General features: G+C 47.7%; 2 pseudogenes; both read left to right on the top strand.

Moving 5' to 3' along the window:
• The first annotated feature begins 5,334 nt into the window (after nt 1-5,334).
• LOC143937005 (5S ribosomal RNA) lies at nt 5,335-5,453 on the top strand (annotated as a pseudogene).
• Nucleotides 5,454-8,999: 3,546 nt separating this feature from the next.
• On the top strand, nt 9,000-9,118 carry LOC143937406 (5S ribosomal RNA; annotated as a pseudogene).
• The last annotated feature ends 6,454 nt before the right edge of the window (nt 9,119-15,572 follow it).

The raw sequence follows: 15,572 nt of genomic DNA, 5'->3' as shown, positions 1-15,572 counted from the left end.
TATGTGTTACAAATGGTTATCAGTGTGACAGTTAATGTGGAGAAGAAGTAATACACAAAATAGAGTCAGAAAGAGAATCCTATTGCATAGAGGTAGCGAAAGATGGTTGCATTAATCTTAATGTGCAGTGTGTAAAAGGTTTTAAAAAGATGGTTTTGTGTGACTTTTGCTTTAACGTAAAATTAGCTGTAGACATTATAACTTGTTACAATGATTTAGAGATAGTAATCTCTATAAAATAATAATAATAAGTATAGCAAAACAAATTAGGAAAATTTTGAGGCAGTATGTATAGGTCGAGATATAGTGAATACACAAAAGGGATCAAGGGATAGTAGCAAAGTCAAGGGATAAATGCAAAGGTACTCTATTTAACAGTAAATTGACGTAGCTTGCAAATTTCAACGTGTAAATCGTTCCATTAATTTTGCTGCGCACGAAGACGGCTTACACTGACTGTTTTCCGTTTCCACTGGAAAGAGAATCCTATTGCATAGAGGTAGCGAGAGATGGTTGCATTAATCTTAATGTGCAGTGTGTAAAAGGTTTTAAAAAGATGGTTTTGTGTGAATTTTGCTTTAACGTAAAATTAGCTGTAGACATTATAACTTATGGTTAGGTTTACAAAGATTTAGAATTAGTAATCTCTATAATATAATAATAATAAGTATAGCAAAACAAATTAGGAAAATATTGAGGCAGCATATATAGGTCGAGATAAAGTGAATACACAAAAGGGATCAAGGGATAGTTGCAAAGTCAAGGGATAAATGCAAAGGTACTCTATTTAATAGTAAATTGACGTAGCTTGCAAATTCTAACGTGTAAATCGTTCCATTAATTTTGTTACGCACGAAGACGGCTTACACTGACTGTTTTCCGTTTCCACTGGAAAGAGAATCCTATTGCATAGAGGTAGCGAGAGATGGTTGCATATGGCAGAAAGACGGCTTACACTGCTTTTCTCACATTTTGCTGCGGTAAAAAGAAATGTTTTGTCACTGTGTTTTAACTGTGACAGATAAGGTGGAGAAAAAGAAGTAATACAGTACATGACAGCTGATACTGGTTGAGTAATAAAACTGTTTTATTAAGATGTAAGACTAGTTTTATTCTCTACATATAGGCTTTTCAGAGAGTTGTATAATATAGGCGACCAATAGGACATTTAAATGGCTTAATATTGTAGGGAGGAAGTATCGCAGTTCAAAGGTAAGAGATTGAAAGCTTAGCTTGAAAATGGCCGATAAATAGTTGCGTTAGTCTAAATTTAAAGGATATGCCGGTACCAATGAGAAAGCTTATATTAGACTAGTTGATCTTTGCATTACACAATCCTATTATTATTATTATTATTAAGATCATAGTGCAGAGAGATACTCAGTTAATGTCAGAGATACTCGGTCAATGTCAGAAAAGCAATAAAACTGTTTACATCGTTAGAGAGCGATAGTTACATTACTCTTAGTATGTGCAGCATGTCTGGTAGCAAATGGATGGTTTTGTGAACATTTTGCATTAAGGTACAATTAGCGGTAGAACTCATGGAAGTGAATAGATTTAAGCGGATTTTGAGATAGTACTCTCCATTTCTAATAAGAAATAAAGAAAAATAAGTCAGGATGGTGTGTCAGGACTGTCACATACTCACAGTTCCGGTACAAATATGCAAAATAGAGCAAAAGAGTACATGGTTTATTTTGATGTATGATAGTTTTATTGCATGCTTGATGTGGATGATTAAAATCGTGTAGTGATCTATATTTAGCATAAGAATGAAAAGGCATAACCTGGCAATGAGACAAACTCCATTAGAGATGTGAGCTAGATGAAATAATGAGATGTCTCTGTATAGCCCAGATTGTCTTCTGTTATCACTTAGCCTACCCTCTAAATTCACTAGCCTCTCTATATACACCAGTATGTTTACACTAGCCGGTCTTCTGCATACAATAGCCTGTCTTCGATATACACTAGCCTATGTTCTGAATACACTAGCCCGTCTTCTGTCTTCTGTATGCCCTAGCCTGTCTTCTGTATACATTAGTCTCTCTGTATAAACTAGCATCTCTGTATACCCCAAACTGTCTTCTGTAAAAACGTGTCTCTCTTTATAGCCTGTCTAGCCTTTCTTCTGTACACACTAGCTTCTCTGTATACACTAACCAGGCTTCTATATACAATAGCTTCACTCTATGCACTAGCCTCTCTGTATAATCTAGCCTCTCTATATACCCTAGATAGTGTTCTGCATCTCCGTAGTGGTAGCCTCTCCGTAGAAGCCAGCCTTTATTCTGTATTCACTAGCCTTTCTTCTGTATGCTGTAGTCTTCTATATATACTAGCTTCTCTGTACACCCTTGCATCTCTGTAATACACTAAACCCTCTGTATACCACAGCCTGTCTTCTGTATACACTAGACTGTAAACACTAGCTAGAATACACCAGCCTGTCTTCTGTACCCACTAGAATCTCTGTATACACTACCCAGTCTTCTGTATACACTGTCAGCTTGGATGTATACCCAAGCCTGTCTTCTGTATACACTAGTCTCTCTAGATGCACGGTCCTATCTGTATACACTCGACTCTCTCTATACACTAACCTCTCTATATACACTAACATCTTTGTATATACTAGCCTCTCTTTAAATTAGCCTCTCTGTGTACCCCAGCCTCATTGTTTACTCTAGCATCTCTGTATACTCAAGCCTATCTGCTTACACGAGTCTGTATTCTGTATTCACTAGCCTGTATTCACTAGCCTTATATATACTAGCTTCTCGCTTCTCTGTACACCCTTGCATCTCTGTACACTAGACTCTCTGAATACACTAAACCCTCAGTATACCACAGCCTGTCTTCTGTATACATTAGACTGTAAAAACTAGCTAGAATACACCAGCCTGTCTTCTTTACCCAATAGACTCTCTGTATGCACTACTCAGTCTTCTGTATACACTGTCAGCTTTGATGTATACCCAAGCCTGTCTTCTGTATACACTAGTTTCTCTATATGCACTGTCCTTTCTGTATACTCTCGACCCTCTCTATACATTAACCTCTCTATATACACTAACATCTTTGTATATACTAGCCTCTCTTTAAATTAGCCTCTCTGTGTACCCCAGCCTCACTGTTTACTCTAGCATCTCTGTATACTCAAGCCTATCTACATACACGAGTCTTCTGTATTGTGTATTAACTAGCCTTTCTTCTGTATGCTGTAGTCTTCTATATATACCAGCTTCTCTGTACACTCTTGCATCTCTGTAAACACTGTGTAAACTAGCCAGTCTTATGTATACACTCGCCGACTGTATACACTAGACTCTCTGATAAACACTAAACTCTCTGTATACCACAGCCTGTCTTCTGTATACACTAGACTGTAAAAACTAGCTAGAATACACCAGCCTGTCTTCTGTACCCACTAGACTCTCTGTATACACTACCCAGTCTTCTGTATAGAATGTCAGCTTTCATGTATACACTAGCTTCTCTATATGCACTGTCCTTTCTGTATACACTCGACTCTCTCTATACACTAACCTCTCTATATACACTAACATCTTTGTATTTGTCTTTAAACTAGCCTCTCTGTGTACCCCAGCCTCACTGTTTACTCTAGCATCTCTGTATACTCAAGCCTATCTACATACACGAAACCTGTATTCTGTATTCACTAGCCTTTCTTCTGTATGCTGTAGTCTTCTATATATACCAGCTTCTCTGTACACCCTAGCACTGTAACAGTACTAGGTTCCTGTATTACAGAAACAGAACACCAGCAATAAGGTGTATACTGTGCAGGAGGCACACAACACCGACTCTAACTTCTGCACTGCAGATGCATGTATTGCAGAAATTGAACACCAGTAATAATATGTGTACTGTGCAGGAGGCACATAACACCCACTGTAACAGTGCTAGGTTCCCAAGCAGTAAAGAGCGTCCTCTTTCCCTGACCACCGCAACACACTATACAAGGCCGCCATGCTGGCGGCCTTATATAGTGTGGGGTGTGTACTAAACCCCCCGGAGCTATAATTGGCCACAGGAATCCTGCCTGTGGTGAATTGTGGCTCTCCTCACACAGGATGTCACATCTGTTCTTATTATATAGAACCTATTATGCTCCTCGTAAACTTTTTCAGTTTGGCCGAACGGCCGGACGCAAGTTGCCCCCGGTGCGGGAACATGGGGGGAGACATGATGCACATGTTTTGGAGATGCCCGAAGTTGATCCGCTACTGGACAGAGGTGACAGGAACCATTGATCGGGTGGTTGGAACCTCCACCAGGATGGAGGCGAAGTATTGTCTCCTGGGATTAGTTGAAGGAGTTGGAAACCCGGGAAGTAGCCAGATGGCAGTTCTGAGATGCCTATTTCAGGCAAGGAAACTGATTGCCCAACCCTGCTTAGCCTCCAATGTTGGCAATGACTTGTTTTTTTTCGCTTGTTTCCCAAGATGACCATGTTGGCGTTTGTCATGATGGTTGAGAGTGCCCGAAGAGATCGCCTATGGCCCCATCCCCTTGAAAGTGCCTGATCTTGTCTGATCTCGGAGGCTAAGCATTGTCGGGCCTGATGTAACTGGATGGGAGACCAACTGGGAATACCAGGTGCCGTAGCATTCTTTTTATGTTGTTGGCGTTGACATGGTTTTTTTTTTCCGCTTGTTTCCCAAGGTGATCATCTTGGCATTTGTCAAGAGGGCTGAGAGAGCCCAAAGAAATCTCCTACGGCCACATCCCCCTGAAAGTGCCCGATCTCATCTGATCTCAGAGGCTAAGCAGGGTCCGGCCTGGATAGTACCTAATTAAAGGTGCCGTAGGAATCTTTTTATATTGTTGGCTTTGACCTGTTTTTCTTTCGCTTGTTTCCCAAGGTGACCATTTTAGCATCAGTCAAGAGTTTTGAGTATGTCCCAAAGCGTTCGCCTGAGGTCACATCACCCTGAAAGCGCCCGATCTCAGAGGCTAAGCAGGGTCTGGGTCAGATGGGAGACCGCCAGGGTCTATGTTGTTGGCGTTGACCTTTTTTTTTTTCACTTGTTTCCCAAGATAACCATCTTGGTATTTGTCAAGAGGGTTGAGAGTGTCTAAATAGAACACCTATGGCCACATCACCCTGAAAGTGCACAATCTCATCTGATCTCGGAGGCCTAGCAGTGTACAGCCTGGTTAATACCTGTATGGGAGACCATCTGTGAATACCAGGTGCCGTAGGCTTCTTTTTATGTTGTTGGCTTTTACCTGTTTATTTTCGCTTGTTTCCCAAGGTGACCATCTTGGTGTTTAACAAGAGGGTTGAGAGTGCCCAAAGAGATCACCTATGGCCCCATCACCCTGAAAGCGCCCAATCTCATCTGATCTCAGAGGCTAAACAGTGTCGGTCCTGGTTAGTACCTGGATGGGAGACCGCCTGGAAATACCAGGTGCCATAGACTTCTTTTTTTGTTGTTGGCTTTGAACTGTTTTTTTCGCTTGTTTCTCAAGGCGACCATCTTGGCGTTTGTCAAGAGGGTTGGGCGTGTCTTGAAGAGAACGCTTACGGCCACATCACACTGAAAGCACCCGATCTCGTCTGATTTCAGAGGCTTAGGAGCATCAGGACTGGTTAGTACCTGGGTGGGAGACTGCCTGGAAAGACCAGGTGACATAGAAGGATCTGGTCTGGTTAGTGTCTTGATTGGGAGATCGCCTGGGAATACCGGATGCCGTAGGATTCTTTGTATGTTGTTGGCTTTGACCTGTTTTTTTTCCCTTGTTTCCCAAGGTGACCATCTTGGCATTTGTCAAGAGGGTTGAGAGTGCACAAAGAAATTGCCTACGGGCACAACACCCTGAAAGCGCCCAATCTCGTTTGGTCTCAGAGGCTAAGCAGGGTTGGGCCTGGTTTGTACCTGGATGGGAGACCGCCTGGGTTTTCCAGATGCCGCAGGCTTCTTTTTATGTTGTTGGCGTTGACTTGTTTTTTTTGTTTGTTTCCCAAGGTGACCATCTTGGCGTTTGTCAAGAGGGTTGAGCGTGCATTTGATCTCAGAGGCTAAGCAGGGTTGGGACATGGTTAGTACCTGGATGGGAGACCGCCTGGGATTTCTCGATGCCATAGGCTTTAGTTTTAAGTTGTTGGCATTGACTTATTTTCTTTATTTTTATTATTCTTTTATTAAGTAGAACAACATAAATATAACCATACAGCATGACCCAGGGTCACAATTACATGCTAACAAAAAATAGGCAGCCAAATAACTCTGGGTTCTCAGAGGGGAGTCCTACAGTTTCATGCAGAAAATAGAGAAACCCCACCTCCGACATGTAGTACAGTATAACTAGTGCAGCTCCGTTCGGACAAATGTAATCATGGAGAACAACTGGGACCACAGCGAGCCAGCTTATCATGACCTACGTGAACCAGAGTAAAATATGAGCCGGTCATGTCCAGAACCCTGGGGTTCTTCTGGGTCCCGAAGGCTAGTAAGGAGACAAGGCATAGTCAAAAGGGAGGACGGGGGAAGAAGAGAGTGCAAAGACGGAGAGAGAGGAGGTGGGGGGATGGCGACGGGGAAAAAAAGAAAAATAAAGACAAAAAGGAGGGGGGGAATGCCACCCAGGGCAGACATGGCCTACGTAGGTAAACGTTAGATGTTCAGTCATTTTCTGGGACGGAGGCACTGCTCACCTCCCGAATGTAGTCTCGAGTACCAGTAAAATACCTCCAGGGCCTTCATGTAACACTAAATGCCTCTTCAGTGTTGTGAAGGGTGGCGGTCAATTCTTCCATCCGGAGAATATGATTGACTTTGGAATACCACAGCACCTTGGATGGGGGCTGAGGCTGCCTCCACAGTGCGGGAATGCAGGCCCGGGCGGCATTCAGGAGTTGCATCGTGAGGGTTTTTTTGTATTTTCGAACAGGCTGTTCGGTCAAGTGTAGAAGGCACGCTACTGGGAACCCAAAAGTTCCTCAAGGTCGGGCATGCCCAGAAAAGGTGTCCCATGGTCCCCATATCTGAATTTCACCTCCAACAAACATCCGGGATCGATCTATCCATTTTATTCAGAAGGTATGGGACTCTATACCAGCGTGAGACTATCTTGTATCTTGATATTGGTTTGCGATGGAAGCTTTATGTACTAAGGTCAAGATCTTCCCTATCTGTTGTGGGGTAAATGTGATGCCTAAGTCCCTCTCCCATTTGTGGATAAATGGTGGGGGTCGACTCCTCCTCCTGACTACTCAATAGGTTGTACAGAAGGGAGAGGGTGTGTCGCACAGGTTCCCTTTTGTGACAGATGGATTTATAGGGTGTCAGGTCTCTAGGAGTGTAGGGGGCCCTTTGTATGGCCAGAAGAAAGTGACGAAGTTGATAAGCACTAAACAAGTCAAGCGGAGGGTCAGAAAGCTCGGCGACAGTTTGCGTGGTCGGGAGCCTTCCCGTGGGCCACACCTCTCCCAGACGCTGTTTCCCCACCACTGTCAACTGTCGCAGTTTCTTGTTGGTAAATCCCGATGGGAAGTCTGGATTACCTATAACCGGAGTCATTGGTGATGGCAGGGGAGCAATGTGTGTGCAGCGGAACAACCTCCGCACAACAGCCAACGTAGCTCCCACTACGGGGTGACCTCTGAGGTCTTTTGGTAGGGAGGACAGGAGCCACGGGGAGGTCAATAGGGGAATGGATCCATCCTCAATCTCCATCTCCACCCACTGCTTGTGTGGGCCATTACAATGCCAATCAACGACTCTCGCTAGCAGAGTCACTCTGTAGTATTGTCTGAGATCTGGGAGACCCAGACCCCCTTGTCCTTTGGTCTGGCAAGCAATTACAAACGGGCTCTGGGCGGTTTGCGCGCCAAAATAAAGTCCCGGAGCAGCACCTGCAGTTGTCTGAAAAAAATTGGGGGTAACCGGATCGGTAATGTCTGGAACATGTATAAGATCCGAGGGAGGGCCATCATTTTTAATGCATTACAGCGCCCGAACCAGGTCAGTGTTAAAGCATGCCAGTTTCCCAAATCAGATTTCAGTCTATCCAGGAGAGGGACAAAATCAAGCAGGTACAATTGCGCTAAATCCGCTGCGATGTCAACGCCCAGTTAACGTATAGATTTTTCAGCCCAGTAGAATGGAAAAGAGGAGCGGAGCCTCTTGGCCTCACCATCCGGGACCGATATATTCAATACAGCCGACTTGGCGCAATTGTTTTTATAGTTTGATAGGCTGCCGTGTCGCTGTAGAGACGCAAGTATTTTGGGAAGCAAAATGTGTGGATTGGAGATGGAAAAAATTAGATCATCAGCGTACGCCGCAATTTTGTGCTGTGCCGAGGGTTTGGATATGCCAGTAATATTCGGGTCATTCCGAACGTGACACATAAGTGGTTCCAGTGTCAGAATAAAAATTAGGGGAGACAGAGGGCACCCCTGCCTCGTCCCATTAGTGATGGGGAAAGAGTCCGAGCACCACTCGGTCACCCGTACCGCTGCCGATGGCGTGGAGTAAAGCGACATTACCCAGCTCATCATGTTGGGGCCAAGACCTATATGTTCCAGGGTGGCCTGCATAAAGTGCCAGGCCACCCTGTCAAAGGCCTCCTCCGCGTCCGTTGACAGCATAAGCAAGGGCCTTCCCTGTACATGCGCCGCATGGATTAAATTGAGGACTCGGGCCGTATTGTCTCTAGCTTCCGACTTATTTTTATTTTTTTGCTTGTTTCCTAAGGTGACCATCTTGGCATTTGTCAAGAGGGTTGAAAGTGCCTGAAGAGATTGCCTACGGGCACATTACCCTGAAAGCACCCGATCTCGTTTGATGTTGGAGGCGAATAGAGTCGGGCCTTGTTAGTACCTGGATGGGAGACCGCCTGGGAATACCAGGTGTCGTAGACTTCTTTTTATGTTGTTGGCGTTGACCTGTTTTTTTTTCGCTTATTTCCCAAAGTGACCATCTTGGTGTTTGTCAAGAGGGTTGAGAGTGCCTGAAGAGATTGCCTATGGCCACATCACTCTGAAAGCACCCAATCTCATCTGATCTTGGAGGCTAAGAAGAGTCGGGCCTGGTTAGTACCTGGATGGGAGACCACCTGGGATTACCAGTTATTGTAGGCTTCTTTTTATGTTGTTGGCGTTGATTCGTTTTCTTTTTTTTGCTTGTTTCCCAAGGTGACCATCTTGGCATTTGTCAAGAGGGTTGAGAGTGCCCAAAGAGATCGCTTACAGCAGCATCACCCTGAAAGAGCCCTATCTCTTCTCTTTTCTGATGCTAAGAAGGGTAGGCATGCGCAGTACACAGCAACACAGATTCCGAAAATTGCCGAGCATGAACGGCGCCTGCGCACTGAGTCCAGGTTCTATCCCCACTATCCAAGTGGACATAGAGTAAGAATATAAAAGATCCGAGCGCAGCGAGGCCGAGCCCGAAGCGTGGCGAGCGAAGCTCGCCTGCGAGGGGCCCTCTAATATTCACAACCCTATGTCCGCTTGGATGGTGGGGCTACCACCTCCACTCACCGCGCAGGCGCCGTTCAGCTTCGGAGATTTTCCGAAGCTTCGTCTGCTCCGTACTGCGCATGCGCAGTACGGCGCGGACACTATATCATGGCCGGACAGTATATGGCAGAACACCGGCACCAGTCAACCACCGGTGTCATGTGCGTCGCTGTGTAATATAGAGCAGGGTCCGGGAAGCCAATACCTCCCCGCAATTTCGGTCGCAATAGCATTGCCCTACCAATACGCATATGTTTTCCGCGCCAGAGGAACTTGATAAAGATTGAGCGAACCGCATGAAAGAAAGTCTGGGGTATTTTGATAGGTAAGGCTTGTAGTAGATACAGAAGTCGTGGCATCGCGTTCATCTTCAACACATTACAGCGTCCGAACCATGACAGAGCTAGTGGGTCCCATCTTTTAAGGTCCGCTGTAAGCCCATAGGCTTCTTTTTATGTTGTTGGCTTTGACCTGTTTTTTTTTGCTTGTTTCTCAAGGTGAGCATCTTGGCGTTTGTCAAGAGGGTTGGGTGTGTCTTGAGGAGAACACTTACGGCCACATCAACCTGAAAGCACCCGATCTCGTCTGATTTCAGAGGCTAAGCAGCGTCAGGCCTGGTTAGTACCTGGATGGGAGACTCCCTGGGAAGACCAGGTGCCATAGAAGGATCTGGTCTGGTTAGTGTCTTGATTGGGAGATCGCCTGGGAATACTGGATGCCGTAGGCTTCTTTTTATGTTGTTGGCTTTGACCTGTTTTTTTTAGCTTGCTTCCCAAGGTGACCATCTTGGCCTTTGTCAAGAGGCTTCAGAGTGCCCAAAGAGAGTGCCTACGACCAAATCACTATACTATATATCTATATCTATAATAATAAATAATATTTTTAGTTATTATATATAAGATACTATATAGGTGATTTGGCCGTAGGCACTCTCTTCGGGCACTCTGAAGCCTCTTGACAAAGGCCAAGATGGTCACCTTGGGAAACAAGCTAAAAAAAAAACAGGTCAAAGCCAACAACATAAAAAGAAGCCTACGGCATCCAGTATTCCCAGGCGATCTCCCAATCAAGACACTAACCAGGGGGGCGTGGCCTAGGCATGAAGGAGTGAGGACACTCTTTTCCGGAGCTCCCGGTCCGTGACCCCTCCGCACCCCTTTACCACAGTCTGGTCGCATATTTCGGCATCGCCGACATCCCCGCGCTTCGGCGGAACACAGCCAGCCGAGCGGGGTCCGCCGCTGCTGCCACGGACAGGTACTTGGTCCCGCTGCAGCCTCCGGCCTCCACGCCGGATCCAGCCAAGATGGCGCCCGCGGCCTCCGGCGCTCCAGGACACGCGGCACAGAGGGAAGGTGAGCAGACTGCTATGCAGGGACACGACATGCCCCCGTTCTCCCCGCCTAGTGACTTGTCCCCGTGTCTCCCCCGCTCACTGTCCATGGCCTCGCTTGACAGCCCGGACCATAGCGGCCTGCCACCCTGGTTCCCTCACAACTCCCAACTGTCCCAGAGACCCTCCCGCAGTGGAAGCCTCATCCCAGGACCGAATGGCCAGTCTGCTCTCGCCTCAGACACACAGGGGGACCCACCGCTGCCACCAGCACCGGCATTATTGGGGGACAAGGCCATCCTAGCTTTACTCCAAAACCTTCCCACTAAAGCAGACTTTAGCTGTATGGCAGCCAGGATTGAAACAACCTTGCGACATGAAATCGCAGGGGTCAAACGTGACGTGTCGGCTACGAACGAGCGGGTGACCACCCTGGCATCGGATGTGACCTCCCTGACCACTGATGTTTCTGGCCTGCAAGCCGCACATGATACCCTTGCTGACAGAGTGGCACAGTTGCAACTCCTAGTGGATGACCTTGAGAATCGCAACCGCAGACGCAACATCAGGATCAGAGACTTGCCCGAAGCCACTGGCCAGGCAGACCTCAAAGCCACAGTTACAGCTATATTTAACGCCTGTCTGGACCGCGCTGCTGACACAGTAATAGCCATTGATAGAGTCCACAGGACCCTGGGCCCCAGGAGCCCCACAGAGAACCGGCCACGTGACGTTTTATGCTGTCTCCACAATTACTCAGTTAGGGAGGATGTCCTGCAAGCGTCGTGGCGCAAAGGCAGCATTGATTTTGACGGGGCCCAAGTCACCCTTCTGCCAGATGTATCCCGCAAGACCTTCCAGATGAGACGCTGTCTGCGACCCCTTCTGGAACACCTAACTGAACGGAGGATTCCATACAAGTGGGGCCATCCGTTTCACCTTATAGTGCGCAAAAATGGGAGGCCCCTTGCGCTACGACACCCTTCGGAGGTCCCGTCCTTTCTGGAGGCTTTGGGCCTGCCCTCGGTTCAGGTCCCCGACTGGTTGGCTCCTGTTGTCCCCCAGGGAGCAGTGGCCCCGACGAACAACCCCTCAACCAGGCCACAGAGAGTGAGACGCCACCGTCGATCCCAACGTCAGAGATCGCAGGCCCCTCAAGATCGTGAACCCTGAGAGAGTACAGTAATTTTCCGTTATTCCTGTGTTATACCCTTTTTTTTTTTGTTTTCTTTTTCTCTACCAACATAGACGGCTGGAGTATCCAGCTTTGTGTTGTTTACCATGCCACGGGCCATTGTTCCCAGCGCCCCCGCTAGGGGAGAGGAAGGACATTGGAAGAACAGAGTTGGACACTGCGCTTCCTGGACGAAGCCCTGAGTTATTGGCGGTACTGTTCACCATTCTCGTTACTGTTTATCTACAGGTGCCCTAGTCTCGGCGCTCTTTGTGTTTTTGGACTGCCTGGTGGTGCCCCCCGGGTGCCCCTGGGCGGCGTTCCCGCTCCCTCCCCCTCTCCTCCCCCCCCCTTTTTCCATTTTTTTTTTTGGGGGGGGGAGGGGCGGGTGCCTGGGTGGTATAAAGTTATCTATACTCTGTGTTGAAAAGTTTAATATGTTGGTCTAATTATGCACTGTTCTGCTGTTGTTAACTGCCCGATACCTGCTGCAGTGATGTTCTATAATGCGTTTGATGTCGTAGTTAAGATGCCAAAGAAGCTCCGTGCACGCCCGATTGCGACTGCATGGACCATGGGATGCTGGAGGGGTACTGCACCGACGAGTTCCTCCCTCTGCAGTGCCTTACCTCTTCCCCCACTAGGCCCCTCTGCCCTAACCGGCAGGTTCTCTCCGATAGGAGCTTTAGCAATTCCCCGATCTATCCCCACCCCTCCTACCCTCCTCCTCCCTACTAACTCCGGACCTTCTCCGCTTCGTTACTGCTTTTCCTTTTTCTCCTCCTCTTCCTCTGTGCTTGAACTCTATATCTACTACTGACTCTGGTGGGGACCGCCGGCCGGGTACCACTGCCGTCATGGCCCTGAAGCTGGTTTCCTGGAATGTGAAAGGGCTGAATGTACCTGAAAAAAGGTCCAGCTGCCTGACAGAATTGTGGCGGATGAAGCCCCAAATAGTTTTCCTCCAGGAGACCCATTTCAGGACAGACCAAATACCACGGCTTTATAGTAAGCACTTCCCCCTGGCCCACCACAGCACGTCCCCTACTTCCAAATCGAGAGGAGTGTGTGTTCTTGCTAAAAACTTGCCGTGGCGCCTGTTAGCTGTCCAAGCCGATAGTGAAGGGAGATATCTCTTCATTAAGGGAACTCTCCACTCGCAAACTTTTACTCTTGCCAACCTATACATGCCAAATGTGGACCAGCTGCCGGCCTTAGAAGCATGCTTGGATGCCCTGGCTGCATTCTCGGAGGGTACTTTGATCGTTGGGGGGGACTTTAACCTCACCTTGGACCCCCGCAGAGACTCATCATCGGGCACCTCTGCGATTTCTGCGAGAACGCGTTCACACATAAGAGACCTGCTACACTCCCACCGACTGATCGATGTGTGGCGTACGCTTCACCCACAGGATAGGGACTATACGTTCTTTTTCACCGCTCATGGTTCTTACTCACGTATAGATATGTTTTTAGTCACCCACAATGCTATCCCGGCGGTCACAGACGCTCAGATAGGCCACATAGCCCTGTCTGACCATGCCCCGATTTCTTTGATGCTGAAGCTACAACAGGAGTCGCGTGGTCAGTCCTGGTGGAGACTGAACGAGTCTCTCCTGAAGGACCCTGAGACCCACGCAGACCTGCTTAGGGAATTAGAAAGTTACTTTGATCATAACCGTGATTCTGTTTCCAACCCCCTCATGTTATGGGCGGCTCATAAATGCTACATTAGGGGCATTCTTATTAAACATGGTCATAGACTCAAAGTGGCCAAAACTGAGGCTCTCTCCAAACTTATTGCCAAGTTGCATGCGTGTGAACAACGACACAAATCCCAGCCGACTGCTGCGCTGGAGGTGGAGGTGAGAGATCTTAGAGAACAAATCAGAGATTTCTCTCTCTTTCAGGCTAGAACCAGACTCATGTGGGTCCGCAGGACGTATTATGAATATGGAGACAAGTGTAGTAGGTCCCTAGCGAACTCCCTGCGTGCCCAACGCAACGCGTCCTTCATTCCAACCATAACCTCCCCTTCGGGTGCCAAGCTTCATGATTCACGGGAGATAGCGGAGTGTTTCCGATCTTTCTATGAAGCCCTTTATAACTTGCACCCCCGGGACTCAGGAGACGCCCTCCAGGCCGGCACAGCGGCCATTGACGAGTACCTAGCTTCGGCAAACCTCCCGTCGCTGACACAGGAAGAGATAGAGCTTCTCTCGCAACCTATCTCCCCGGAGGAATTGTCGGCAGCGTTAAGAGACTCACCCAAGGGCAAGGCACCAGGCCCAGATGGGTTTACGGTCCCTTATTATAAGGCCTTCCTCTCCCTGTTGTCCACGCCGTTTGTGTCAGCTTTTAACGCCCTATTGGAGGGCCAGACCTTTCCACCGGAGCTGTTGCAGGCAAGCATCTCGGTCATACTCAAGCCGGAGAAGGATCCGCTTCTCTGTGCGAACTACAGGCCCATCTCCTTATTAAACAGCGACCTTAAGCTCTTCACTAAGATACTGGCGGAGCGGTTGGCGCCCATTCTCCAACGCCTGATACCTCTGGATCAGGTGGGGTTTATTCGTAACAGGGAAGCCCGAGACAACACTACCAGGGCAATCAATGTTATAGAACGAGCCAGACGCCTTAAACTACCGATTATGTTGCTCTCTGTGGACGCAGAAAAAGCGTTTGACAGGGTGAGCTGGCCTTTTTTGCTAGCCACCCTGCGAAGCTTGGGTGTACCCCCCCATGCTTTCATGGGTTACAGCTCTTTACTCGTCACCGACGGCGATGGTTAGGGTCAATGGGTTTGCCTCGTCGCGTTTCACTATTGGCAATGGAACGAGGCAGGGATGCCCGTTGTCCCCCCTTTTGTTTGTCCTATCGCTTGAACCCTTGCTGCACCACATCAGGCAGAACATAGACATCAAGGGACTGGACACCCCCTCACACCACCATAAGGTCGCAGCCTTTGCAGATGACCTCTTGTTCTATGTCTCGGAGCCTCACATTACATTGCCGAATCTCTTAGCGGAAATAAGACGATATGGCACCCTGTCAAATTTTAAAATTAACTTACAGAAATCGGAAGCACTCAACGTCTCCCTGTCTACCAACGCCCAGACGAGTCTAAGCACTAATTTTCCCTTTCGTTGGGCAACTGGGGCTATACAATATCTGGGTACCAAGGTTCCCCCGGACCCACATCTGATTTTCCAATTGAATTTCCAGCCGCTTCTAAAAAATTTTGCCATAGATCTAGAGAGGTGGTCAAAGTTGGCGACCTCTTGGTTTGGGAGATGCAATGTGCTCAAAATGAATGTAATGCCCAGACTCTTGTACCTATTACAAGCCTTACCGATAAAAATCCCCCAATCATTTTTTAAAGCCATGCGCTCCATCTTTATTCGATACGTATGGCAGGGCAGGCCTCCAAGACTCAGCCGAACATTACTGCTCAGATCAAAAGACAAGGGAGGGATTGGCCTCCCAGATCCGGCATGGTACTATACGGCGGTGCACATGAACAGAGTAGTTGACTGGTGCAGACACCTGAAGGATAAGCTGTGGGT

The sequence above is a fragment of the Lithobates pipiens genome, unplaced genomic scaffold (assembly GCF_037356315.1).
Source record: "Lithobates pipiens isolate NorthernLeopardFrog02 unplaced genomic scaffold, aLitPip1_a1.2 Scaffold_28, whole genome shotgun sequence".
NCBI lineage: Eukaryota > Metazoa > Chordata > Amphibia > Anura > Ranidae > Lithobates > Lithobates pipiens.
The sequence above is the reverse complement of the archived record's forward strand: the minus strand, read 5'-3'. Positions and strand labels throughout refer to the sequence as shown.